General features: G+C 45.7%; 1 long non-coding RNA gene across 1 annotated transcript; it reads right to left on the bottom strand.

Moving 5' to 3' along the window:
• Positions 1–14,885: 14,885 nt before the first annotated feature.
• Positions 14,886–20,150, bottom strand: LOC118153726 (uncharacterized). The gene is made up of 3 exons (XR_004743234.3): positions 20,068–20,150; positions 15,681–15,767; positions 14,886–15,015 (listed from the first exon to the last, which is right to left on the bottom strand). It is a non-coding gene; the product is annotated as an uncharacterized LOC118153726 (long non-coding RNA).
• Positions 20,151–20,276: the final 126 nt, after the last annotated feature.

The raw sequence follows: 20,276 nt of genomic DNA, 5'->3' as shown, positions 1-20,276 counted from the left end.
CTAATCATAGGAGTCTTTAGAAGAGGGGGGCAGGAGAGTTCAGAATCAGAAAGGGAGATAGGATGGAAGCAAATTGAAGGGATGCAGGGCCATGAGCCAGGGAATTCAGGCAGCAGCTACAAAGTGGAAAAGTTAAGGAAACAGATTCTCTTTTAGAGCTTCTGGAAGGAAGGCAGCCCTGCCAACCCACTTTAGACTGCGGACATCCAGAACTGTAAGTGAATACATTTGTGCTGAGCTACTAACTGTGTGGAAGATTTCCCCAGCAGTAATGGGGCACTAATACAGTGAGCATGTGGAAAAGTTAGGTTTAAGTCACATCATCTAAGTCAGAAGTGGCAGAGGTCACCTGGGACCAGGAGGGGGGATGAGAGGGGACTGCCTGGGAAGGGACACAGAGAACCATCCCAGGGGAAGGAAATCTTCTATCTCCTGACTGTGGTAGTGCTTACTCAGGCATATGCCTCTGACAGAACTCATTCACTGCACCTAAAGTGGATGCATTCACGTATGGGAATGATACCTCAATAAACTTGAAAGCAAGTGTTTAAAAAGAAAAAAAGAAACTGTTTTCAACTTCTAAATTCTCTAATCCTCCCTATTAAAGAGAAAAGGCAAGAATGCTAGATTTCTATGTTTATTAAGTAATCAGATCTAATGCCCTCACCTTATGGATCTGTAAATGTTACCAAAATGCTTAGGGTTCTGCTTAGGTCCCATTGCTCATTGCACAGAAAGCCAATTACTGAGACAACAAGTACTTGCCAGCAGGAGAAGGTTTTAATCACACGCAGCAGCCAAGGAGAATGGGAGATCAACCTCAAATCTGTCTCTCCAACAAACTAAAATTGGGGTTTATGTGGCAGGGAAGACAAGAAAACAGAAACTAGGGAGGGGTAAGGAAGCAATCAGGATGGATGGGGGGACTGGCATTTCACTATCTGGATGCAATGATCTGAAAGTTTTAGTCCCTTGCCTGATGGTTGGTTTCTTGAGGAAGGAACTTAAATGAGACAAATGGAAATTTCACATTTCAACAACAAGACGGTCAATTTCGGTGTATTAAAAAAAAAAACCCATAAATATCAGTCCTATGAGGAAATTGGGCCAATTTCAGAAAGAGGGTCTCAAAGAGATGAAGAGACTTGTCCCAAATCATACCTAGGTTCTGTGCTAGCAGGGACAAGAGCTGAGGAATTTGACTCCCATCCAGGGCTCTTTCCCAACCTGACTCTACCTCTCTCCTTCATCTAATGCTGGGACACCATTAGATGCTGGGGCAAACCTGCAATGTCCCACGGTGGCATCCTCCTGACTTCTGTGAAACCAGAAGCTTCCTGTTTTCTCCTAAAATGCTGATACATGTTTTCTCCTAAAATGCTGAGACATCCCCACTTCTATTTCCAAAAAGAACGGGGATCAAAGTGGCCCTTCCCTATCTCCCTTATGTGGTTTGGCTGTGTGCCCACCCAAATCTCATCTTGAATTATACTCCTATAATTCCCACATGTTGTGGGAGGGGCCCAGTGGGAGATAATCTGAAGCATGGGGGCAATTCCGCCATACAGTTATTATGGTAGTGAATAAGTCTCATGAGATCTGATGATTTTATCAGGGGTTTCTGCCTTTGCATCTTCTCACTTTCTCATGCTGTCACCATGTAAGACGTGCCTTTTGTCTCCTGCCATGATTCTGAAACCTCCCCAGTCATGTGGAACTGTAAGTCTAATTAAACCTCTTTTCTTCCCATTCTTGGGTATATATCAGCAGCTTGAAAATGGACTAATACATTCCCCATTGCCAAGTACTCTCAGCATATAGCACGCAGTGGAGGGCAGAGCAGCTCAAAGATCAAAGTGATTTCCCCTCATAAAATTCCATTTTTTGGCCGGGTGCAGTGGCTAATGCCTGTAATCCCAGCACTTTGGGAGGCCGAGGCAGGTGGATCACCTGAGGTCAGGAGTTCAAGACCAACCTGGCCAACATGGTGAAACCCCATCTCTACCAAAAATACAAAAATTAACCGGGCATGGTGGCAGGCACCTGTAATGCCAACTACTTGGGAGGCTGAGGCAGGAGAACTGCTTGAACCTGGGAGGCAGAGGTTGCAGTGAGCCGAGATCACCCCACTGCACTCCAGCCTGGACAAGACCAAAACTCTGTCTCAAAATAAATAATAAATAAATAAAAATGCCATTCTCTCTAAGTTAGGGAGGCATTTGCTTACCCCATACCTGAGTACTTTACCCTTTACCTACAGGCTGCAAAGAGATCCCACCATCTAAATCATTAGGTACATCTGGCCACAACCAAAGTCCTGGAAAGTCCTAACCTCTTAGAGGACTATTATTTCTGCCATCTGGAAAATTCCACCCACCCTCTCCTACTTTGCAGAGCCCACTTCACAGAGAATTCAAAGCCCTTTCATGTGTACTATTCCACTTCCTCAAACAACAATCTCAAGAGGCAAACATCCACCTTCATTTTGCAGGCAGAGAGGGAAAGTTGGAAACAGAGAAGGTGGAGATAGAAGTCAGGTGATGGAGGACTTCCACAGGCCCAGACTCTGCAGGCCAGATACCCTACTCAGGTTTTCACAAAGCTCTGGCCACCCCATGTGCTGTGCTAGAAACTTGGAACCTTCCCGGCTTCCATGGAGAGAGGGATGGGAGGTCTGGATCCCTGGGCCTCACACTATGCAAATGAGACTTCCCAGAGCACATTGACATCTGTTGGCACATTTAGTACCCTTGATAAGGAAGGCATCTAGCATGCAATGAGGACTGAATTGCTTTTGGATGATGATTTTCCCTATGTCAAGGTGATTTTCTCAGCAGAAGGCTATGAGCTGTCTCCAAACAAGCACACATGGCAGGTGGACAAAGATTACCTGGAAATAGGATTTAAAGATTCTGATGTGTCTTTTTCACAGATTTCAGAAATTCCTAGAGTTGAAAGGGGTCTTGGTCATTCCTTAGACAAACTTTAGGTGCATCATACAAGGGTCCTAAGGGGACATGGGAGATGTCCCTCCGAACCAATCAGGCAACCGCCACCAAGATACTCCTCTGAGCAAATTCTAGACAAAGCAAAGCATGGAATTAGGAATTAGGCGGCATCGAGAAATAAAACACAGTACTTTTTATTTTTGTGGCTGTATACTTGAAAGCAAGACATCCAAATATGAGTTCCAGCATCAGAACAGAATGCATGAGGCATGTTCTCTAAGGGCTGTTACTTTCCACCAGGAGTTCTTACCCCGTGATCTGATCACCTGGAAACTTGCTGGAAAGGCAGTTTCTGATGTCCCACCCCACTCCTACTGAATCAGGAATTTGGGCTTGCGACCCAGCAATCTGCTTTTTTTGAGACGGAGTCTCCCTCTGTCGCCCAGACTGCAGTGCAGTGGCATGATTTCAGCTCACCGCAAACTGTGCCTCCCAGATTCTAGTGATTCTTCTTTCTCAGCCTCCTGAGTGTCTGGGATTACATGCACCCGCTACCATGCCCGCTAATTTTTGTATTTTTAGTAGAGACAGTGTTTCACCATGTTGGCTAGGCTGATCTTGAACTCCTGACCTCAGATAATTCGCCTGCCTAGGCCTCCCAACGTGCTGGGATTACAGGCATGAGCCACCTAGCCCGGTCACAACCGGCATTTTAACAAGCATTGGGGTGCTCAGTTTGAGAAACCCATTTTTCGGCCTTGCCTTTCCCCTTCCTGAGTTATAAGCCCTTTGAGAATCTGATTCAGGCTAGCAGCTCTCGCCAAGAAAAATGCACACGCAAACACTTTTGCACACAATTTCGAGGGAGCTCAAAGACCACCACGAAGCCCATTCAGAAAAAGCCCTATGCCTCTGGAGACCCTGGCTGAGAAGGCCCACTCTCATGATGGAATAGTATTAAAGGAACACTCTGAGTCTCCGGATTTGGACTCCAGACAGGTCAAGGTGTTAATCATATTTCATCCGATGGATTGGAATCAGCCTGCAAGCTCACATCCGCAAAGCAGGTGCTCAAGGCTGTCGCTGTCATCGCCCCCCATGTACTGAACAGCACCCTCTCAACATCACCCCCTCAATTTCACTGATTTCCGGAAGAGAAAGGCGAAAAACTGCCATCAGGGTCGCACTTTAAACATTTCATAACCTTTTTTTTTATATAATCAAAAGCAAATTTAAGAAGGGAGCAAAGGAAGGAAGTTGGTTCTGGCTGTTGTTACAGAAAAACAAAGAGTACAGCAACCCACACCCATCACTAGGTGGCAGCCATGGACGCAAAGGCACCCTTAGGCCAGAGATCCCCAGGGGCCCAAATTTGCCTTCATGCCTAAGCATTTTGGCCCGTAATGCGTTAATAAATATTTTCAGGAAATTTCACATAAAATCTAGTTCTCAGTCTCCATTGCAAAACGGTCCCATGATCTGACTCTGTCTGAGCCTGCATTTTCCAGAGCCACCATTGCCTGGCCCAAGATGGAGCACCACGCCTCACAGGGAGCACGGGAACTTCACTTGCTGTCGTCCTCTGGATTACCCATATTGCCTGCCTGGTTCCTGCAGCCCGTAGACATTGCCACTCCAGTACCCCAAAGCCGCCTAAGACATCCGCAGGTGAGGGATGTGTGTGGTTTCTGAACAAAGACTGACTCAGAGCAGCAAAGTGAAAAGCAAGGGTTGCCTGCATGTATTTTTCTGCTCTAACATTTCCCCCTTGACTCTTGACTCTTCCTCCCCCTTCCCTCCTTGGTTTTATTGTATGCATCCCTGTTTAATCACTCATGCCCAAGCCTGTGTGGGGTACCTCTTCCGCGTGCCCCACAGCACGGGACCTCTTCCCTAGCACAGGGCTTACCACGTGCCCAGATTGTTTTCACTGCCTCTGCCATTGGTTTGTAAATTCTGTGAGTGCAGAAACCAAGACGATCTTGTCCACTATTGAAATGCTCAGCCCAGTACCTGGCTCTTCAAAGGAATTCAATAAGCAAGAAAGGAAAAAAGAAAGGAAGGAGGAAGGGGTGGAGGGGAAAAGGGAAGGAAGGAGTGGGGGAGGAACAGAAGGGAGGAATGGAAGGAAGGAAGGAAGGAAGGAAGGAAGGAAGGAAGGAAGGAAGGAAGGAAGGAAGGAAGGAAGAAAGGGGGGAGGGAGGGGAGGAGGGGGAGGGAGGGAAGGAGGGAGGAAACAAACAGGCATTGCCAATTGAGCATAGCATTCTCACTCTTGAGCCTGGACCCTGAGGCCTCAAAACAACACTGCAAGCAGCTACCTCAGCCTGAGTTGGCACAGGAGATGCAAATTACTTTCTGCTTGACAACCTGGGAAGTTGTTTGAGAAGAGGTTCCACTAAGGAAATGACTGCCCTGCTTAAACCCTGGACCCAAATGTGTCAGGGGAGATGGGAAAATCCATGTTGTTCTGGCAGGAACCGAACTCAACAGAAAAGAGAAAAGAAGGAGAGGCAGCTATTCAGCAAACAGAACATAGGGTGTCACACACAAAAAAAAGTCTTGGTTAACTTCAGGCTATAGGTCACAGGGATGAAGTTGACTGAGGGATTCTATGAATATATCTAAGTAATGTAGCTCAGAGAAGCTTTCTGGGAACAAAGCCCCGTGCTGAGCTCCTGGGCATCTCAACTGTAAAGCAGATGGAGAAGCGGACTGGGGCATTCTTCACAAATCTTAGCGCATGGAGGAAAAACATGAGTGTACACTGCCCCCTCGTGCTCATCGTTGGTAGCACACTGAGGCTAGGGAAATCATAAAAACCATAAATGTCTAATGAACAGATGCAAGAGAAGATCAAAACTACAATGATTTTATTTTAGCTTTTTTTCAGTTCACTGGGGCACACATTCACATGCTTATATATAAAGCGCTGAGAAAAAGCCGTCGCCAAGAAGGAGAGTCAAATCTTTAAAGATCCCAAACCAGATACTGCTGGCCAAGAACGAATGGATGAATTGGGAATTCAATTCAGGCCCTTTGGATTCCATCCAGATGTTCAAGCAGCTGGTCACACCAAGTCCCTTCCAGTCAATTACTTTTCTTGATGTTTCTAATCAACAGCATTATATATGTGATGCTATAAACTTTTATATTTCATATTAGCTCATAACTCAGGATCCCAAACCAGATGTTTTGGGTGAGAAAGAAATTGATGACTTATCAGGAGATTGAACCCAGGCCACTGGCTGCTCTCCAGGCATTCTACCAGCTGAGCTGCAAAGCAGGGTGGTTGCTACCAGCTCCCTTTAGTTTTGAGGCGAGAGAGAGGGGTGGGTAGAATATGAACATAAAGCCGCATTCCAGAAAAGCTTCCCTGAATTCTTTTTCTATTATAAAACAGGAGCCTGTAGAATTGTCTTAAATCAGTAATGGTCAGGAATATTCAAAGCTCTGAACTCCTCTCCCTTCCTTTATGACATTATGGTGGCAGCAGGGAAGCAGGGATGGAGGGGAAAAGAAAGTAAAATAGGCCAGGCGCAGTGGCTCACGCCTATAATCCCAGCATTTTGGGAAGGTGAGGTGGGTGGATCACGAGGTCAGGAGTTCGAGACCAGTCTGGGCAGCATGGTGAAACCTCACCTCTACCAAAAATACAAAAATTAGCCGGGCGTGTTGGCATGCGCCTGTAGTCCCAGTTACTCGGGAGGCTGAAGCAGAAGAATCACTTGAACCCAGGAGGCGGAGGTTGCAGTGAGCTGAGATCACACCACTGCACTCCAGCCTCAGTGACAAAGCAAGACTCCATCTCAAAAAAAAAAAAGAAGGTAAAATATATGGTCAGGAAATGGAGATGAGCTGACACGATCGATTGCCACCAATGAGGTGGGGTAATGTCTTAAAAATATTAACCAACTTCTTCCAGGAAAAGTCCCCCTGTGCCCTTCCCTCATCAGATAGGCCCACTCTGGGGAGGGATTAGGCAGAAGAGAGAGCTGAGAACATAGAAGCCTTCCAGGATTTGGTTTCAAAAGCCTAAGCCCCTGGGGAAATGAAGAGCACAAAAAGTTTGAGTGAAAACAAAGAAAAGAGAAGAGAAACTGCTGCTCCTCATCTCTCTTGAAAAACATTCCCCAGGGCCAGGCGCGGTGGCTTAGGACTGTAATCCCAGCACTAGGAGGCAGAGGCGGATGGATCACAAGGTCAGGAAATCAAGACCATCCTGGCCATGGTGAAACCCTGTCTCTACTAAAATACAAAAAAATTAGGCTGGTGTGGTGGTGCATGCTTGTAGTCTCAGCTACTCAGGAGGCTGAGGTAGAGGAATCACCGCTTGAACCCCGGAGGCAGAGGTTGCAGTGAGTCAAGATTGTACTACCGTACTCCAGCCTGGTAACAGGGCAAGACTCCACCTCAAAAAAAAAAAAAAGAAAGAAAGAAAGAAAGAAAAAGAAAAACATTTCAAACATTTCCAAATCCCCAATCTGTGGAGCAGGGGGAGCAGAAAGATTTGTGGGTCCCAGAGACAGGAGCCTTGTGTCCAACTAACGTCCCGGGTTAGAGACCTGCGGAAGTAGCTCACCCCAGGCAGGGCAAGACTGTGCACTGTCTCTGCCAGATGAGGCCAGAGTAATTTCAAACAAGATAAGCCAGGAAAAGCACTTAGCAGGATGTAATAGTAAAAGGTACATAATAAGTGCTCAGTAAATTGAAGCTGCTACTGCTTTTATGAGGGCATTCAGTTTTTCAAGGCCTTTAGAATCACCAAAACCAAGTTCACCGTGGCAGGCAGAGGAGCGCTTCCTCAGCAAGCCTCAGCCAGCATCCACCACTCTCGCTCTTTCTACCCCTACCCCTCGTCCTGGCATCAAACAAGACCACTTTTAACTCAGTTTCTTAGAAATAACCAATGTCAACAAATGTGTGATGGTTCATTTTGTGTGTCAGCTTGGCTAGGTCATGGCAGACAGATATTTGGTCAAACATGACTCTAGATGTTGCTGTGAGAGATCTGTTAGGCGACATTAACATGTAGATCAGTAGACTTTGGGTAAAGCCGAGGACTCACTATAGTGTGGGTGGACCTTATCCAATCAATTACCTGGAAGGTCTTCAAGAATAGACTGACCTTCCCAAAGAAAAATGGAATGCTGACAGCAGGCTGTCCTCAGCCTCAAATAGCAAGACTTCTCTGAGTCTCCAGCCTGCCAGCCGGCCCTGCAAATTTTTTACTTGTCTGTCTCTACAATCACTGTAGCTAATTCCTTAAAATATTTATTAAAAGATTTCTATCTATATGGCTGGGCACAGTGGCTCATGCCTGTAATCCCAGCACTTCGAAAGGCTGAAGCAGGTAGATCACCTGAGGTCAGGTGTTCAAGACCTGCCTGGACAACACGGCAAAACCCCATCTCTACTAAAAATACAAAAATTAGCCATGCATGGTGGTGCATGCCTATAGTCCCAGCTTCTCAGGAGGCTGAGGCAGGAGAATCGCTTGAACCCAGGAGGCCGAGGTTGCAGTGAGCCAAGATTGTGCCATTATACTCCAGCCTGGGCAACAGAGACTCCATCTCAAAAAATAATAATAAATAACAAAAGATTTCTATCTATCTGTGTATCTATCTCATTATCATCTATGTTTCTAGGTATATTTATATCTATCATCTCTTTATTTGTCCATGTATCTATCTTTTCATCTTTATATCCTATCTATTTCTCTGGAAAACCCTGACTAACAGCATGAGGATTCCACAAAAATGTCATAGAAGCCACACAAATATGTCTTTTCGCATGGCCTTACCACTACACTGCTGGACTGAAAGGTGAAGACTGGATGTCTAGTGGTGAAGTATTGCCAGGGTAACCATCTCTATAGGATGCAATGTCTTCATCCAGAAAGCTGAGAGAGGAGATCATATGAAGAATGGCAAATAGATCTCATTTACGTCCCATCTTCCATCCATGAGTAATGGTTTCCAGAAACACTGTGCTGATTTTTCCCCCACTGTCAATGGCAAAAATGAGAAATAAATGCATGGGCTGTGTGCAGTGGATCTCGTCTGTAATCCCAGCACTTTTGGAGGCCAAGGCGGCCAGATCACCTGACGTCAGGAGTTCAAGACCAGTCTAGCCAACATGGTGAAACCCTTTGTCTACTAAAACTACAAAAATTAGCCTGGTGTGGTGGCAGGTACCTGGGATCCCAGCTATCTGCGAGGCTGAGGCAGGTGAAGGGCTTGAACCTGGGAGGCGGAGGTTGCAGTGAGCTGAGATTGCACCACTGCACTCCAATCTGGGAGATAGAATGAGACTCCATCCCCAAAATAAAACAAAATAATAAAAGAAAAAAAGAACACTGTGTTGAAAAGGATTCTGAGGTGCTGTCTGAGGTGGGAATGGGCATGGGGAAGGGGGCAATGACCGGTAGCTGAGCCTGCTAAGTGGTAGTGATTGGCCCACCTGTGTTCGTGTGAAATCTGACCTCTTAGCAGTGTTTGCCAGAATTTTCACTCTGCTTAAATGCTTTTGTTTCTTCATGTTGAGACCCCACGTGCTACTGGTTTTCCGAAGACTCACTGGCGGCTCCTCCTTGGCCTCCTTTCTCCGCTCCAACTCTTCTGCTTAAGTTTCAATATTGGGCATGTCACAGTCTCTGGGCTGGGCCTGGGTCACGTCTTCGTCACTATGTGAGATTACTCTCCCCAGGGGATCTCAGCTAGCTCTGGGGCTTCATACAACATCTGAATGTCAATGAACCGCAATTTTATATACCCAACCATAAATTCTCCTAGAAGTCCAGTCAGGCCTGGAACAGAGCACATGCTGGATCTACCTGCAACTGGCAATTTAAATATGACGTGTGCAAAACAGAACTCTTGCGGTTTACCTGAAATCTGCTCCCATCTGTCTTTTACTATCTTTGCAAAAGGCAACTTCATCAGCCCACTTGGCCAGGTCAAAACCTTGGAGTTCTCCTGGATTCCTGAATATTGCTTTTCCCTGACTATGCCCCTCATCCATCAGCAGGCTCTCAGGGTTCCGTGTAAAACTAGGTCCTGACTTGTCAATTTCTCTTCTTCTCTGCCATTCCCACCTCAGTCCAGGCTACAAGCCAGCCCCTACAGGCTCACTGTGCCCCTGTGTCTTCCATGTCCCATGCCCTCCCTGCCTCCTCTCCACACAGCAGCCAACAGCAGCAAGAGCCAGCCTCCGAAAATGAAAGCCCGATCTTTCCATTGCCCACTCAAATACCCTCTGGGGACTTCCCATTCCTTTAGAATCAGATACAAACGCCTTGTCCTTTGCCCCTATTGAGGCCGCAGTCTAGAAAGACATGTAACAAGTAAATAATGATAATATAGTGTGTTAACTGCCAGAAAAAGAAATGGGAAAGCATTCTGAACCTGGGGAGACTGGGAGAGATTGAGAGACGGAGCAGGAGAAAGAAGAAAAGAAAGAAAAAGAGAGGGAGAAGGGAAATAAGGAAAGTGAGGGAGCAAGGGAAGCAGAAAGAGGGAGAGAGAAAGGGGCCAGGCATGGTGGATCACACCTGAAATGCCAGTACTTTGGGAGGCCAAGGGTGGCAGATCACTTGAGCCAAGGAGTTTGAGACCAGACTGGCCAACCTGGCAAAATCTCGTCTCTACTAAAAATACAAAAATTAGCTGGGCGTGGTGGCGCAAGCCTGTAGTCCCAGCTACTTGGGAGGCTGAGGTGGGAGGATCGCTTGAACTTGGGAGGTGGAGGTTGTAGTGAGTTGAGATCTCACCACTGCACTCCAGCCTGGGTGACAGAGCGAGAACCTGTTTCAAAAAAAAAAAAAATAGGAGAAAATGGGAAAAAAGGATGGGGAGAGAGAAAAGGGGATGGAGAATGAGGAGGAAAGAAAGATGGGGGAGAGAGAGAAAAGAAGGAAGGAAGAAAAAGGGAAGGAGAGAGTGAAAGGAAAGAGAGAAGAGAGGGAGCAAGGAAAGGAGAGAGAAGGAAAGAAAAAACAGGAAGGGGAGAAAGGGAAGGGAAGAGGGAGGAGGAATGAGGGAGAAAGAAGAGGTGAAGAAAGGTAGGGAGACAGAGAAAGGGGGGAGAGAGGGAGGGCAAGAGGCAGAGCGAGAGAGGAGACTGGGAAGGGAGGTAGAGGATGGGGGAAAGGAGGAGGGAGAGATGCACATTCCTTACCTTTACTATCTCCTTTCATCCTCATGGCAATCCTGGAGGGCTAGGCACAGAGTGGTAAGACATCTGCCCAAGGTTACCTGGCTGCTCTGCGTCAGGTTCAGCACCCCAAAGTCCAGAGGACTGCACCACACTGTCTCCACAGAAGCCAGCCGCACCCCGTTCACTCTCCTCCCTGGACAGCTCCTGACACCCCACGTTATTACTGTCCCCACACGGGACACCTTGACACACCCAGGCCCCACCCCAAGGATACCTCCAGCAAGCACAGGATCCTGCAGCGGCATTTCCCAAATGTGAGTAACAAGGAACCCAATTAAATGAAAGACACACACACACACATACACACACACACACACACAAACACACACATGCATACACACATGCCCCCCCACATACACATAAACACACATACATGCACACACATATACACACATACGTACACAAAATCACACATACACGTACATCCCACACATACACTCTCACACACATAACACAGACTTCACATGTACACACATAAACTTATACACAGACACACACGTAGCACATACACAGACGTACACATACACACACACACACACACACACACACGCTGAGGCCCCTGAGAACGTATCCCTGAGCTGCAGTTTGAGTGAAGAATTAAACAGTAAACCCTGATCCTTTTGGGACCATCTAGCACCATTAGCACCATAACCGGGAAGGCAAATGTGGACAGTGACCTGAGTGGCATTCCTGGCTATTTAAGGGTCCCCCTCAGCCCTGCAGTGACTGTGTGCATGATTTTAGAATACTGTCAGTAGAAAGTGCTAAACTGAAGAATTCTAGAATTCCCAGATCCCTGAGAATAAATCAACTCACAGGCGATCCCGCCTCCTGGCTCAGCCTTCCCCAGGGTCGCCGCTTCTGCGCCCTCTAGTGACCACGGGCGCGTATCGTACTCCTCCGGGACCTGATTCTGCGCCCCCTCCTCTGACCAGGGAGAACTGGAGGCGGGACTGCAGAATGAAAGGATAAAAGGATAAAAGGAAACCTCCAAGCCCCTTCCTGTTGTGACTTTTGCCCACTGCCAGCCACCTCGCCGATTCTCCTTCATCTTACTTCATCCTGAATGCATCCTACAGTAATAGCAACTGTTTGAGGCGAAATAGTGAGTTGGGAGGAACGTGAACTCAGGAACTAAGCCGCCTGGTGTGCACGCTAACTGCATTACTTAGTTTTGTAATCTTGTGCAAGTTAATCCATTTCGGCCTCAGTTTCTCATCTGTACAATGAGAATAGTAATAGGCTACGCCTCGCAAGGGCGCAGAAGCAGGTGACCTGGACACATGAAATGTGTAGAAAGTAAATCTGTAAAGAAGCGGAGCCTTGGTGAACTGCTGTGTATCATATCGCTTTGGGGTACATTCCTACCTTTCCTTACTCCATGCTGCCCCCTCTGGCTAGAATACCCCTCCTCATCATGCCATCCTGGGTAGCTCTCAATTTTTTCAAACTTCTAATTGCAGCCGGGCACGGTGGTTCACACCCGTAATCCTAGCACTTTGGGAGACCGAGTGGGGCAGATCACGACGTCAAGAGTTCGAGACCAGCCTGACCAACATGGTGAAACCCTCTCTACTAAAAATACAAAAATTAGCCAGCCAGGCATGGTGGTGCACACTTGTAATCCCAGCTACTCGGGAGGCTGATGCAGGAGAATCACTTGAATCCAGGAGGCAGAGGTTTCAGTGAGTCGAGATCGTGCCACTGCACTCCAGCCTGGGTGACAGAGTGAGACTCCACCTCAAAAAAAAAAAAAAAAATTAACAGTTGAATAAGGCACTTACCAGGAATGGAACTTGCTGGATTGGAAGTTACCCTGGGTGTATCAGTAAGTGAATGATGAGTGAATGTGAAAGTCTAGGACATTGCTGTACATGACTGCAGGCTTTTTTTTGGAAACTGAGTCTCGCTCTAATGCCCAGGCTAGAGTGCAGTGGTGCAATCTCGGCTCACTGCAACCTCTGCCTTCTGGGTTCAAGCGACTCTCCTGTCTCAGCCTCCTCAGTAGCTGGGGTTACAGGCATCCACTACCACACCTGGCTAATTTTTGAATTTTCAGTGAAGACAAAGTTTCACTATGTTGGCCAGGCTGGTCTCAAACTCCTGACCTCAAGTGATCCTCCCACATCAGCCTCCCAAAGTGCTGGGATTACAGCGTGAGCCACCCACACTGGGCCAACTCCAGACTTCATAAACACTGCACACTTAGGCTACACTAGATTTACAAAAAATACTTTTCTTTCTTCAAAAGCAAATTTAACTGACTGTAACTTTTTTACCTAACAAACTTTGAATTAAGACTTTTTTACTCTTTCATAAGAACACAAACATCTGTAAAAGATCAGGTAATGAATAGTCCAGGCTCTGGGTCATGTGGTGTGTTGCAGCGATTGAGTCTGCTGCTGTGACACCAATGCCAATGTTGACGAGAAGTAAAAAAGGCCAGGATGTGTTCCAATATGACTTTACTCATGAAAATAGGTGACAGCCTGGATTTGGCCACAGTCCTTAGTTTATTGACCCCTTGTATAGACAGTGGAATTCAGTAAGGCAACACAAGTTTATTATTATTTTATTTTTATTTTGGTAGAGATGGGGGTCTTACTATGTGTCCCAGGATGGTCTCAAAACTCCCGGTCTCAAGTGATCCTCCTGCCTCAGCCTCCGAAACTGCTGGGATTATAGGCATGAGCCATTATGCCCAGCCTCCAAGTTTAAAATTGAAAAGCATCTTCATTCATTCCTCTCAATGCATTCCTATGAGTCAATGTATAACCTAATTTTTTAAAATTTTTATTATTATTTTTAAATTTATCATACTTTAACTTCTGAGGTACATGTGCAGATTGTGCAGGTTTGTTACATAGGTATACACGCGCCATGGTGGTGGTTTGCTGCATACATCGCCCCGTCATCTACATTAGGTATTTCTCTTAATGCTATTCCTCTGCAATCCCCCTGCTACTGCTCTCTTGGACACCCACCCCGCAGGCCCCGGTTTGTGATGTTCCCCTCCCTGTGTCCATGTGTTCTCATTGTTCAACACCCAGTTATGAGTGAGACCATGCAGTGTTTGGTTTTCTGTTCTTGTGTCAGTTTGCTGAGAATGATGGTTCCCAGTTTCATCCATGTCCCTGCAGAGGACATGAACTCATCCTTTTTTATGGCTGCATTGTATTCCATGGTGTACATGTGCCATATTTTCTTTATCCAGTCTATCATTGATGGGCATTTGGGTTGGTTCCAAGTATAACCTCATTTAGAAACACAGTAGTATGGCTGGGAATGGTGCCTTACACCTGTAATCCCAGGACTTTGGGAGGCCGAGGCAGGCAGATCACGAGGTCAAGAGATCGAGACCATCCTGGCCAACATGGTGAAACCTTGTCTCTATTAAAAATCCAAAAATTAAATGGGCATGGTGGTGTGTACCTATAATCCCAGCTACTCAGGAGCCTGAGGCAGAAGAATTGCTTGAACCCAGGAACTGAAGCTTGCAGTGAGCCAAGATCGCACCACTGCACTCTAGCCTGGCGACAGAACAAGACTCGGTCTGAAAATAAATAAATAAATACATACAGTATTATAAAGGGTTGGATTTGAGGCCCTTTCTAAATGGGAAGGCTAGGCCAAAAAACCCTAATTCTGTCCCCATGCTGTGATAAGTCCAACATGTTGGTTAAGCCTACAGATGGTTAAGTCAATTGCCTAGACTTCAGCAAGTGACGAAGCTTTTTACCCTTGGTCTCCTCATCTGTGAAATAAGGTAAACAATTTCATCCTAGTAGTGTTGTCAGGAGTCTTCTATAAGAGGTTGGCCCATTGTGTACCAGCAGAGGGTTCCACCTACCTGAAAGGAGAGAGAAGCAAGGAGACAGTTGTGCTAGTGTCTAGCTGCTAGAGTAAGGTGGGAAGTTACTGCTAAAGCATTTCAAAGTTCTTAGTCAAAATAGGCAGTCTGAGAACCCACTCAGGGACTTGAGGGCAATGTAGTCTGTTCTTGGCTGACAATGTTATTTGTTTCAAAATAACTTTTTTTTTGAGATGGAGTCTCACTCTGTCGCCCAGGCTGGAGCACAGTGGCACCATCTCAGGTCACTACAACCTCCACCTCTCAGGGTCAAGTGACTCCCGCCTCAGCCTCACGAGTAGCTGGGACTACAGGAGTGTGCCACCATGTCTGGCTAATTTTTGGATTTTTAGTAGAGACGGGGTTTCACCATGTAAGCCAGGCTGGTCTCGAACTCCTGACCTCAGATGATCCATCCGCCTCAGCCTTCCAAAATGCTGGGATTACAGGTGTGAGCCACCACACCTGGCCCAAAATAACTTTTGTTTCAGAAACCAATTCTCGGTCAGACGCATTGTGGCCATCAAGTTTGGAGTTGTTGGGTTTCTAGGGATCTAAACCAGAAACACCTAAGACCCAATGAAGACAAAAGCATCCCTGACCTGATTCTATTATAACATTTTCCTGTGTGCCCTGGACCCCATCCCAGGCCCCAAGACACCAACCTTCTGAGCTTTCTGAGAGCAAGACCTTTGTTGAAAATAGATGTTGGAAACAGATGCTCAGTGCCACAAAAGAAAATTAGTACTTGACTTGTTTTTGGTTTCATAGGAAAAAAAGAAAAAAAAATTAGTACTAGGACAAAGGATCTTTCAGCAACACAATTTTTACTTCCTGGACCCCAGGAAGGGCACCCACGATAGCCAACACGCCACCAGAGTACAAAGAACAAAGGAAAACACACAAATTTATTCCTTATGCATTTGGGGTGGTCCTTACTGCTGTGTCTGATCTCCGTTGGCTGGAGCCAGACCTCACAATGTAAACTAAAACCTGATTGGCTAATAACCTAAAAATTTTCTAAACAGGTAAAAGCAATGGAGAGCTTGGACGTGCTTGTGAGCACGTCCAGCAAAGATATCTTGGTTAAAGTACAAGGACATAGAATGTACTACATGCCTGTAAGCATGGCATCTCTAACAGCTACATAGCTACATAGGATAGGGCTTAACAAAGAATTATTAGCACATTATTCTTTTAACAAGAAAGGAAACTTTAAAAAGGAACTTTTCTACTTCCCACAACCTTGTTGATCTTTCTGTACATCAAGGTCTTAGTACGGTATCTAGAATCCTAGAACAGTGTCTAGAAACTCGTGTGTGTGTGTGCGCGCGTGCACATGCATGCATATAGAATGAATCAATGAATGGCTGTGTGGAGAAGGCCAGCGAGTATTTCAGACAGGGCCCCAAAGTATGTATCTCTTGGTCAGATCACCAGATATTGAGGATCCCAGGAACTGCCCCAGCTTTGTAGATATTAAAGTTCGATTTCTGAATACACCCAAGAGATGGCCAGAGATGAGTGGACTAGCTCATGGCAACCATACTTACAGCAGAAAGTCAAATTACACCTCTGTAACTACAGGCATATGAAAATGTACTGCTACCAGCATTCACTGGCCAGATTATTCTGCCCGGCAGACATCTCTTCATAGGACCCCCAGGATAATCAGTGGGGTCCAAGAAAGCCTGGACTTTTCCATTCCAAGGGCCCTTTTACAATGTGACATGGATACTTCTCCCCTGAAGAGGTAGAATATAATTTTCCTTCCTTTGAATCTAGGTGACTGCTATCTGTGTCTTGTGTTGACTTCTGGGCCTAATTCTTCAGAAGCACTGCAATTTCACTTCATCCTCCTGGAGGCTGACCACCATTCAAAGAAGCTCAGCCTGACTACTGAATATGAACCCTCTACATAGATGGAAAGGCAATGGGAAATGAACTATAAAGCACCCCCAGCGGAGCCAATACCCAGGTCCCACACCTGTGAGTGGGACCATGTTGGAGGTTCCACTTCCACTGAGCTACCCAGCAGCCCCTGAAAGGAGCAGAGTCAGACTATTCTTACTGAACACAGCCGTGAGCAACAAAAGGACTGAAAGTGATTTCAAGCCACAAGCTGTTCATATACAAAACGGAAAACAAAAAGAGATGCAAAGCAAGAGAAAGTGGCTGGATTATATTCACTATTGATGTCACTGACTTCTGAAAGTCTGTTACCTCGATTTCCACTTTCTCTGCTGTCCTAATGGCCAGGCTGCCTCTACTCTAGCAAGTCCAGAGACATTTTCTGTTTCCGACTCTCTGAACTACCCTTTTGGAGGTGCCAGTCAAACCAAGCCCCTTCAGAAAACACAATCATTGTTGCCTTGATTGAATTTCAGACCCTGCTTAGTTGTAAATTGAAAACCTCATCTAAGCTACTGGCTTGTTTCTAATTTCCTAGTATTTCTTGTTTGCCACAAGCCAGACTCTGTCCTAGGAGGTAATGATACAACAAAGAACCAGATAGACAAATCCCAGGCTCATGAAATTTGCATTCCAGTATAACCTCAGATTGAAAATGTATTAGCTGTCATCTTCATATACCAGGAATAAAAATAGGACCTACAGTGCAGAAAGTGCATACTGGGCCCTAGAAATAACCCAAATACCATCCAGCCCTCAGAATTTTATATAAGTAGATGACCAAAAGTGATTCTTCCTATAGTTTTGAGATGAGATTACCCAACAGATAGATATGCACATAGGGCATCATAAAATAGAGGAACAGATGTGTTTGTGTGTGTCTGAAATCTGATATATGTATTTAAAAGGATCAAAGTAGTCATCACAGGAAAAAACAAATCAATATTTTATTGCACTACACTTTTTAAAAGCAGTTTTAATGAATGAATGAATTTTTTTGCAGAGAACATCTCACTGTCAGCCAGGCTGGAGTAAAGTGGTATGATCATAGCTCACTGCAGCTTCAAAACCCTGGGTTCATGTGATCCTCCTGTCTCAGCCTCCAGAGTAGCTGGGACAACAGTTTTATGCCACCATGTCTAGCTATTTATTTATTTATTTTTAAAATTTTTTAGTCTTTTTTGGTAGAGATGGGGTCTTGCGTTGTTGCCAGAGCTTGTTTGTTTGTTTTTGAGATGGAGTCTCCCTCGGTCATCCAGGATGGAGTGCAATGGTGTGATCTTGGCTCACTACAACCTCCACCTCCCGGGTCTAACTGATTCTCCTGCCTCAGCCTCCCCAGTAGCTGGGATTCCAGGTGTGCACCACCACACCTAGCTAGTTTTTAAATTTTTAGTAGAGACGGGGTTTCACCATGTTGGTCAGGCTGGTCTGGAACTCCCCACCTCAGGTGATCCCCTGTCTTGGCCTCCTGATGTGCTGGGATTACAGGCATAAACCACCATGCCTGGCCACAGTGTGGGTACTGAACTACTAGTCTGAAGCTATTCTCCAGCCTTGGCCTCCCAAAGTACTGGAATTACAGATAGGAACCATGGTGCCCAGCCTTTAAGCAGCTTTTACAAACTACTGTTTTTGGCCTCGGTGGCTCACGCCTATAATCCCAGCACTTTGTGAGGCCCATGCAGGCAGTTCACTTGAGGTCAGGAGTTCGAGACCAGCCTGGCCAACATGGTAAAACCCTATCTCTACTAAAAATACGAAAATTAGCCAGGCGGGGTGGCACGCACCTGCATTCCCAGCTACTCGGGAGGCATTGCTTCAACCTAGGAGGCAGAGGTTGCAGTGAGCCAAGATCGCGCCACTGCACTCCAGCCTGGAAACAGAGCAAGACCCTCTGTCTCAAAAAACAACCAAAAAATATATATATATAAAAAAACTATTGTTTTTATTTTGAATACTTATGGGGATGGTGGTATGATCATCTTTTCAGTTTGTAAAGGACTCTAACAGTGTAAAAAAGATTTGAAGCATTTCCTGACCCTCACTGGGATGGTTATTTCAAGTACAAAACGTTTTCACACAGTGGGTGGTAATCTTCCATAAAAATGTTACATATTTGAATGAAAACAGCTCAAGAAATACACTAATGAGCAAAAATATATGGGGAAAGAGGAACGAGTAGTTTTGACTCAACTGAAGAAACCAAGAGGAAACTGGTCTACATATGAAAATGTTTCATCCTGGAAAGTCAAGTGTCAAGACTTCTGTGTAGGAATTGATATGACTTGAATCTCTCCTATTTCCTAAATTAAAGTGACATTTTTCAGTATTCATTTAAAAAATCTGCATTTGAATGGAGCTTCCAGGTAAATTATGTCCCTCTATAAGGGAGCTCTCTATATTTCTGTTTTAATAAATGAAATAGCTTTCGGAAAGAAATCCTTATTAGATACACAAGAGGGGATTAAGTGTGTTTTTCAAAGAGCTGGTATTGGGACACCTACCTCTGTGATGTCCCTGGTCAGCTATACTGCATATGTGTTGAAACATTTTGCATTTTCCTTAATTTTCTACCATTTACTGGGTGTCTCTTCTGTGACAGTGCCACTCAAAGGGCTGCTGATATATTATTAGGTGACTGAATTCTAAATATCTTCTGAAGTAGGAGTCTGTTATTGCTGTTATTACTCACATTTTACAGATAAGCAAGCTGAAGCCCTAGAGGTCAAGGTCTCGCAGCTAGCAAATGAGCCAAGACTCTCTTGCTTTAGAGCTTGTCAACTATTCTTGCTTTTATTTCCAAAAAACACTAAAAATATTTTTTTGTTTTGTTTTGAGACAGGGTCTCGCTCTGTCACCCAGGCTGGAAGGCAGTGGCGCGATTTCGACTCACCGCAACCTCCGCCTCCGGGCTTAAGAGATTTTCCTGCCTCAGCCTCTGGAGTAGCTGGGACTACAAGCGCGCCAACACGTAAAAATGATCATTTTCTAACATGTATGCATACGAATTACAGTGGAAATAAAATCAGCAAAAGCGCCTATGCTAACGCTCAATACAATTGATCTTCTCACATTTAATCCTCACAACCCACTACAACCACCTCAAACTCAAACTCAAACTCGGAAGGGCTGACGTACCTGAGGGCACAACTCATTTCTGGTGCTAACAGGAACGGCTCAGCGAAACTAAAGACTCCCAAGGACCCGACTTCCCCAGGAAGGCTTTTCCCCGCCCTGTGCTTCCGGAAGTCCCGCCCCAGGAGCAATGACGGCTTCCGGAATAAATTGAAACTAGGAAACCGGAAAAGATCCAGGGGCGGGGCCGCTTGAGACGCTCTAGTATTCCT

Source organism: Callithrix jacchus, chromosome 5 (genome assembly GCF_049354715.1).
Source record: "Callithrix jacchus isolate 240 chromosome 5, calJac240_pri, whole genome shotgun sequence".
Classification (NCBI taxonomy): Eukaryota; Metazoa; Chordata; class Mammalia; order Primates; family Cebidae; genus Callithrix; species Callithrix jacchus.
The sequence above is the reverse complement of the archived record's forward strand: the minus strand, read 5'-3'. Positions and strand labels throughout refer to the sequence as shown.